We start from the raw sequence: 7,320 nt of genomic DNA, 5'->3' as shown, positions 1-7,320 counted from the left end.
AACATATTTAATTAGGCCTTTAATTAAATATGCTCCCACTATTTTACTCAAAACAAATGACCCTCACCATTTGATTCGGAAAAATCCCGTTGGAAGATTTTCTAGTTGATCGAGATCCACATTTCACTTTATTTTAAGTCCGCGTAGGAAGATTACACAAAACTAGGTTATTTAGGTAGTAACTTCTTCCAATTGTATCTAATACAACTCAAATATTTTAGTTGGGTGAATAACTCCTTATTCTAATCCATCACATGGATCATTTCCAACTCTTGCTTCTAAACATATATAATCTTATTATAATTTGTTTAGTTAAGTTTGGCCAATTGTTTTAGCAATTGGATATTACAATTATCCCATCGCACCTTACTAATATAGAACATGCACCTCGCGTAGGCGAAACCTACATTATTCGATACTAGTCTTGATGAGTGATAACGCGAAAACACATCAGATAATTGTCTTGATTTACACTTAAAGATTATACCATTTTAATTAATATCTCGATTATTACGCAAGTATTCGTGTTGTTTTTGCAGGTATTTAAATCTCCATGCATTATTGAGCAAAATGAAGAAAAGGAAGAAAAAGAAGAAGAAACAGATGAGAAAGCACAACAAAAAGCAGAAAACAGAATATACAAAATTTGTTGATGTGACGACTGTCACAGATTCATGACGCTCGTCACGACCCAGACTGTGACGAACGTCACAGGCCCATGACGAGCGTCACGCGGCCATAATATACGCTTTGAAACAGTCAATCACAGGCACCCAAACGTGCCTAAATTCCCTCCAACAAACTTACTCCCACGGATTCCTCATTCAAACCAAGTCTTCCTTGAATATCTCAACCACCAAGACCTAAAGGAGCACTATATAAAGGACCAAAATGGGAAAAATTGGGGACGCCTACATTTACACTTACGCTCTGCAATTTAGTTTTACAGCTTCCTAGCTTTTTGTTTATTTTCTTTTCAGCAACCTTGTTTTCGTTGCCTTATTTTATTCGCCATTCTTTTTAGAATTCCGTTTTTCCCTTTTCCTTCTCGTTTTCCAGTTAGCCATAGTAGTAGTTTCCTATACTGGGGAACTACTACACTTTATTTAATTTTAGTAAGTAATTTGTATTGAAGAAGCAAAGTCTACCGACTTGTGGAGGACTGCTCAAGTACTCCAAGAATCGCTATACTCTGTTACTTTGATCCCCAGGTTTTTATTGAATTATTATTATTATTGCCCAATTATTATTATAATTATGTTTGCCGCAAGGTTGATCTGTTTATGCACTGTGTTTGCTTTATTTAACATGTCCAGCTAAATTATCGGTATCGGTATGTAGCAATTTAATTTGATGGGATTTAATAATAATCGGTGAAAACCCTTTTTCTCAAACAATCTTTTAGGCTAAAGTTTTTAATTTAAATTTAATTAACTTTATCACAAAAGCATGAAAATCTATTTAATATGGTTTTGCCACGAGAGTGGGAAATTAATGAAGGTGAGAACCAACAATCGCGAGAGCATGAGGCTCGAGCTGGATAGTAAAAATTAGGCATTGAATTTAAAAACAGCGAGAGCACTTTAAAAGCAATTAGAACTTATTAATTTTCAAAAAGTAATTTTAACTTCAAATCGGACAGCGAGAGCGTACATTCTGAATTAAAGCTATAGGCTGAATCAACAATCACGAGAGTGTGAGATAAAGCTTTTTAAATAAATATTTTCTTGTGAGAGATATTTGGCAATTAAACTATTCACCGGTGACTTATCGAATCCCTGACAATTAATGCGCTGCATACTGATTCCTTCCATCAATTATTTCTTAAAACTAAATTTCCCTTAGATTTACTCTTTTGCCCCCGAACTTCTACTAATCAATTCCCTTAGCTAAACATAGTGACGTTAGTAACACTAGTTTGACCATAGGTCCCTGTGGGATCGATATCTTTTAAAACTAAAGCGACTGGACTGTGCACTTGCAGTCAAGTACCCGATAGACTATATTTTATATATAGCCAGATCAAGCATCAAGTTTTTGGTGCCATTGTCGGGGACCTGTTCTAGTCGAATAGTGAGGTTCTTTCGTTGCACGGTATAGACTAAGGTAAAAATAAAAACTAATCTTCTCTCCTTTCTTTCCCTGATTGTATGCCAAGTACTCGCTCACAAGGCAATAACTTAGCACCACCAATCCCTGAATTAGAGCGTTTCTTATACGTGAGACGCCGAATACACGAATATCAACAAAAGTACAATATTCTCGATATTTTCTCTCCTCCTAAACCAGAAGAAAAACCAAACATGGCTGAAGAAGGACCACAAAATCGTCCTCTTAAATTCTACGCTACCCCGTCCCAACAAGAACCTCACAACAGCATTGCTGCCCCCGCTATAAATCGAAATGATTTCGAGCTGAAACCCTCACTACTATCAGTCGTCCAACAACATCAATTTGCTGGAAATCCTACGGACGATCCTAATGAACACCTGACCAAGTTTGTGCAGTACGCAGATACTGTAAAGGCGAATGGTGTATCTCAAGATGCGATAAGATTGTGCCTCTTTCCTTTCTCACTAAGAGGCAGAGCTTGGGCTTGGTTGCAATCCTTGCCATCCAACTCCGTTACGACATGGGAAGAGCTGAAGAACGTTTTCTTATCCCAATATTTTCCGCTGAGAAAAACTGCTATGCTGAGAGCTCAAATCAACGGATTCAGAAAAAAAGATGTAGAATCTCTCTATGAAGCGTGGGAGAGATACAAGGACATGATAAGGATATGTCCACATCATGGTCTCGAAGATTGAGTGATCATTCACACATTTTACAATGGGCTTCTATATAACACAAGACTTACAGTAGACGTTGTCGCGGGCGGTGCACTTATGGATAAGCCATACACCGAAGCCTATCAACTCATTGAAAACATGGCACAAAACCATTGCCAATGGGGAGGTGAAAGAACTCCAGTGGAAAAGTCCCAGACGAAGGGTGGAATGTATGAAATCAGTAGCCTTGACCATGTTCATGCAAAGGTAGATGCCCTTGTTCAAAAATTAGATAACTTGACCATACCACCCGCAGCCACCGTGGTTGCTGTAACTCCAAACTGTGGTTATGTGGAAACCCTGGACACACTGCACAAGAATGTCAAATATTAGCAGGAGTCCCAACCGATCAAGTGAATTACACACAAGGAAATCCCTATTCGAATACCTAAAACCCAGGTTGGAAAAACCATCCTAATATCTCGTATAAGAATAACAATGCCCTTTATGCACCTGGCCAAGCATTAGCTGTTCCGCCTGGATATCAAAAACCAGCTAGTAATGCTCCTAAGATGCCTAGGAAGTCAAATCTCGAATTAATGATGGAAAGCTTCATAGCTACCCAAGCTCAGACAAACAAAGACTTCTTGAACCAAAACATACATACTAGTGAACAACTTAAACAACTAGCGAACAAAGTAGATGCCTTAGCCACCCACAATAAAATGCTTGAAACACAGATTTCACAAGTGGCTCAACATCAAGCATCTACAGCCACTCCAGCTGGAACATTTGCTGGACAGCCGCAACCTAATCCAAAGAGACATGCAAATGTCGTTATACTGAGGACTGGAAAAGAAGTAGACAGACCCGTAGATCCAAGACTCCAGAACCCTGCCATGTACCAAAAACCAGATAAAACCTCAACTGACTAGGTGAATGAACCAAAGGAAACAAAAGATAACACCCGAGAGGCCGAAGAGAAAGAAAAACCTTATGTGCCTCCACCTTATTATAAACCACCCATTCCGTATCCTCAAAGACTCAAAAGTTCTAAAACTGTGAGTCAATTTAGGAAATTTGTTGAACTTCTGAAGCAACTAAACATTACGATACCCTTTACAGAAGCCATCACACAAATTCCCTTCTATGCCAAATTTCTTAAGGAAATCCTATCCAATAAGAAAAAGATTGAGGATGACGAAACAGTTACACTTACTGCCGAGTGTAGCGCCATAATCCAGAATAACATGCCTCCCAAACTAAAAGACCCAGGTAGTTTCTCCATACCCTGTGTCATTGGAAAATTCGTCATAGACAAAGCTCTATGCGATCTAGGAGCCAACATTAGTGTAATGCCCTTAACCTTTTGTAGAAGGCTCAGTATGAGAGAATTAAGACCGACCAAGATGTCTGTTCAATTAGTTGACCGCTCAATCAAATATCATGTCGGTATATTAGAGAATGTCCCCGTACGTGTAGGACAATTTTACATTCCTATAGACTTCATAATCATGGACATCAAAGAAGATGCCAATACACCTATCATACTAGGAAGGCCATTCTTGGCTACCGCCGGAGACATAATAGACGTAAAGAGAGGTAAGCTGACATTCGAAGTTGGAGAGGAAAAGGTTGAATTCATCTTGACCCAATTCTTACAAGCGCCAGCTATAATCATGGACATCTGCTTGATGTCATAGACGAGTGCGTGAGAGAGATGGAGATGCAAGAAACCACATACTCTGAAATAATGAAAATCCAAATCCCTCCAATCTTTGAAGACGATAATTGGCATGAACCATACCAAAACGAAAGTCTAAGCGAATGCTTAGCACTTACACCCGACCACATGCCATGCCCAAAGAAACCTGACTTGGAACTAAAAACACTACCAAAGAACCTAAGATACGAATTCCTAGACTCTGAACTGAAAAGACCAGTAATAGTCAACACTGACTTGGGACAGATGGAAACTGAGAAATTACTAGATGCTCTAAGAAAATACCCAACAGCGTTAGGATATAATATCGCCGATCTAAAACGAATAAGTCCTTCTATCTGTATGCATCGCATTATGGTGGAGGAAGATTGTAAAACCTCTAGAGAACACCAGAGAAGGATCAACCCAATCCTAAGTACCATAGTCAAGGATGAAGTAAAGCAACTGCTAGATACTGGAATCATATACCCGATCTCCGATAGTCAATGGGTTAGCCCCATTCATGTAGTACCCAAGAAAGGGGGTGTTACAGTTGTTAAGAACGAGAAGGGCGAATCCATAGCACAAAGAGTTGTGACTGGAAGTAGAATGTGCATTGACTATAGAAAACTAAACAAAGCCACTCGTAAAGATCATTTCCCTCTACCCTTCATTGACCAAATGCTTGAACGATTGGCTAAGCATTCTCACTTCTGCTATCTAGACGGTTATTCAGGATTCTTTCAAATCCCAATCCATCCTGACGACCAAGAAAAGACTACCTTCACATGTCCTTGTGGTACATTCGCCTACCGACGAATGCCATTTGGCTTATGTAACGCTCCCGCAACATTCCAAAGATGCATGATGGCAATCTTCGCCGACATCATGGAAGTCTTTATGGACGATTTTTCTGTTTGTGGGCAGAATTTTGAAGGATGTCTACAAAATCTCGAAATGGTACTCGAGAGATGCGTAAAGGTAAACCTCGTTTTAAATTGGGAGAAATGCCATTTCATGGTTCAACAAGGAATCGTGTTAGGTCACGTGGTATCTGACAGAGGAATTGAAGTAGACAAAGCTAAGATCGAAATCATAGAGAACCTTCAACCTCCGAAAATCGTACGAGAAATAAGAAGCTTTCTAGGACACGCCGGTTTCTACCGACGTTTCATTAAGGATTTCTCGAAAATCACCAAGCCACTTACAAGATTATTAATGAAAGACGCTGATTTCATCTTTGATGAAAAATGCTTAACAGCATTCAACCAACTGAAAACATCTTTAATCACCGCACCCATAATGCAACCACCTGACTGGAGATTACCTTTTGAAATCATGTGCGATGCAAGTGATTACGCAGTAAGCGCAGTACTAGGACAAAGGAAGGATAAGAAGCTTCATGCTATTTACTATGCGAGCAGAACACTAGATCCTGCCCAAATGAACTACGTCACCACTGCAAAAGAACTTCTAGCCGTCGTGTTCGCTTTGGACAAATTGTGTTCCTACCTAGTAGGTGCAAAAATTATCATTTATACCGACCACGCCGCTATTAGATATTTGCTAAGCTAGAAGGATGCCAACCCAAGACTTTTAAGATGGATCCTGCTCTTACAAGAATTTGATTTAGAGATAAAAGATAAGAAAGGTACTGAAAACGTAGTAGCAGACCACTTATCACGAATCGAAGGGAATAAGCCTGAACCAATTCCAATTAATGACGATTTCCCTCACGAACGACTCATAGCCCAAATGGAGAGTGATATGTCTGAACTAACATTAAACGATACAGAAATAGAGGAATCCTTGGAAGAAATACATGCGAATGCGACTCTGCCATGGTATGCTGATTTTGTCAAATACCTAGCTAAATGAGTACTTCCACCGGACTTATCTTACCAACAAAAGAAGAAGTTCTTTCACAATCTAAAACAGTATTACTGGGATGAACCTCTACTTTTTAAAAGAGGTACTTACGGTATTTTCCGTCGATGTGTTCCGGAGGACGAAATAGATGATATAATCTCTCATTGCCATTCCGCTCCCTATGGAGGGCACGCAAGTACCTCGAAGACCTGCACTAAGATCCTGCAATCAAGCCTCTTTTGGCCCACTCTATGGAAAGACTTCCATAACACGGTGATAAAATGAGGCCGGTGCCAACGCACTGGCAACATCTCAAGACGCGATGAAATGCCACAAACGGGAATCTTAGAAGTAGAAGTATTTAATGTATGTGGGATTGACTTCATGGGACCATTCCCAGCTTCTTTTGGTAATAAATACATACTCGTTGCTGTCGATTATGTTTCAAAATGGATCGAGGTTGTAGCCTCTCCGACAAATGACACACGAGTAGTGATCAAGTTATTCAAAAACATTATCTTTCCTAGATTCGGTGTGCCAAAACTAGTAGTTAGTGACGGTGGTTCCCACTTCATATCGAATATATTTGGAAAACTTCTTCTGAAGTATGGAGTCCGACACTGCATAACAACATTGTATCATCCACAAACTAGCGGGCAAGTCGAAGTCTCGAATCGAGAAATAAAACAAATTCTTGAGAAGACCGTAGGAATATCCAGAAAAGACTGGTCATCCAAACTAAACGAAGCTTTATGGGCCTACAGGACGGCATACAAAACCCCGATAGGAACCACACCCTTCAAACTAGTTTATGGTAAATCGTGTCACCTCCCTGTAGAATTAGAACACAAAGCATATTGGGCAATTAAAACCCTAAATATAAACTACACTTCCGCAGGCGAGAAACGTATTCTGGACATCCACGAATTAGAAGAGCTGAGATTGGACGCTTACGAGAATGCCAGGATCTACAAAGAGCGA

General features: G+C 39.7%; 1 non-coding gene across 1 annotated transcript; it reads right to left on the bottom strand.

Annotated features, from left to right (window-relative positions):
• Positions 1-2,690: 2,690 nt before the first annotated feature.
• Positions 2,691-2,797, bottom strand: LOC127132926 (small nucleolar RNA R71). The gene has a single exon (XR_007806930.1). It is a non-coding gene; the product is annotated as a small nucleolar RNA R71 (small nucleolar RNA).
• Between the last annotated feature and the right edge of the window lie 4,523 nt (positions 2,798-7,320).

Source organism: Lathyrus oleraceus, chromosome 3 (genome assembly GCF_024323335.1).
Source record: "Lathyrus oleraceus cultivar Zhongwan6 chromosome 3, CAAS_Psat_ZW6_1.0, whole genome shotgun sequence".
In the NCBI taxonomy this organism is placed as follows: domain Eukaryota; kingdom Viridiplantae; phylum Streptophyta; class Magnoliopsida; order Fabales; family Fabaceae; genus Lathyrus; species Lathyrus oleraceus.
Note: the sequence above shows the minus strand (reverse complement) of the source record. Positions and strands in the feature narration are given on the sequence as shown.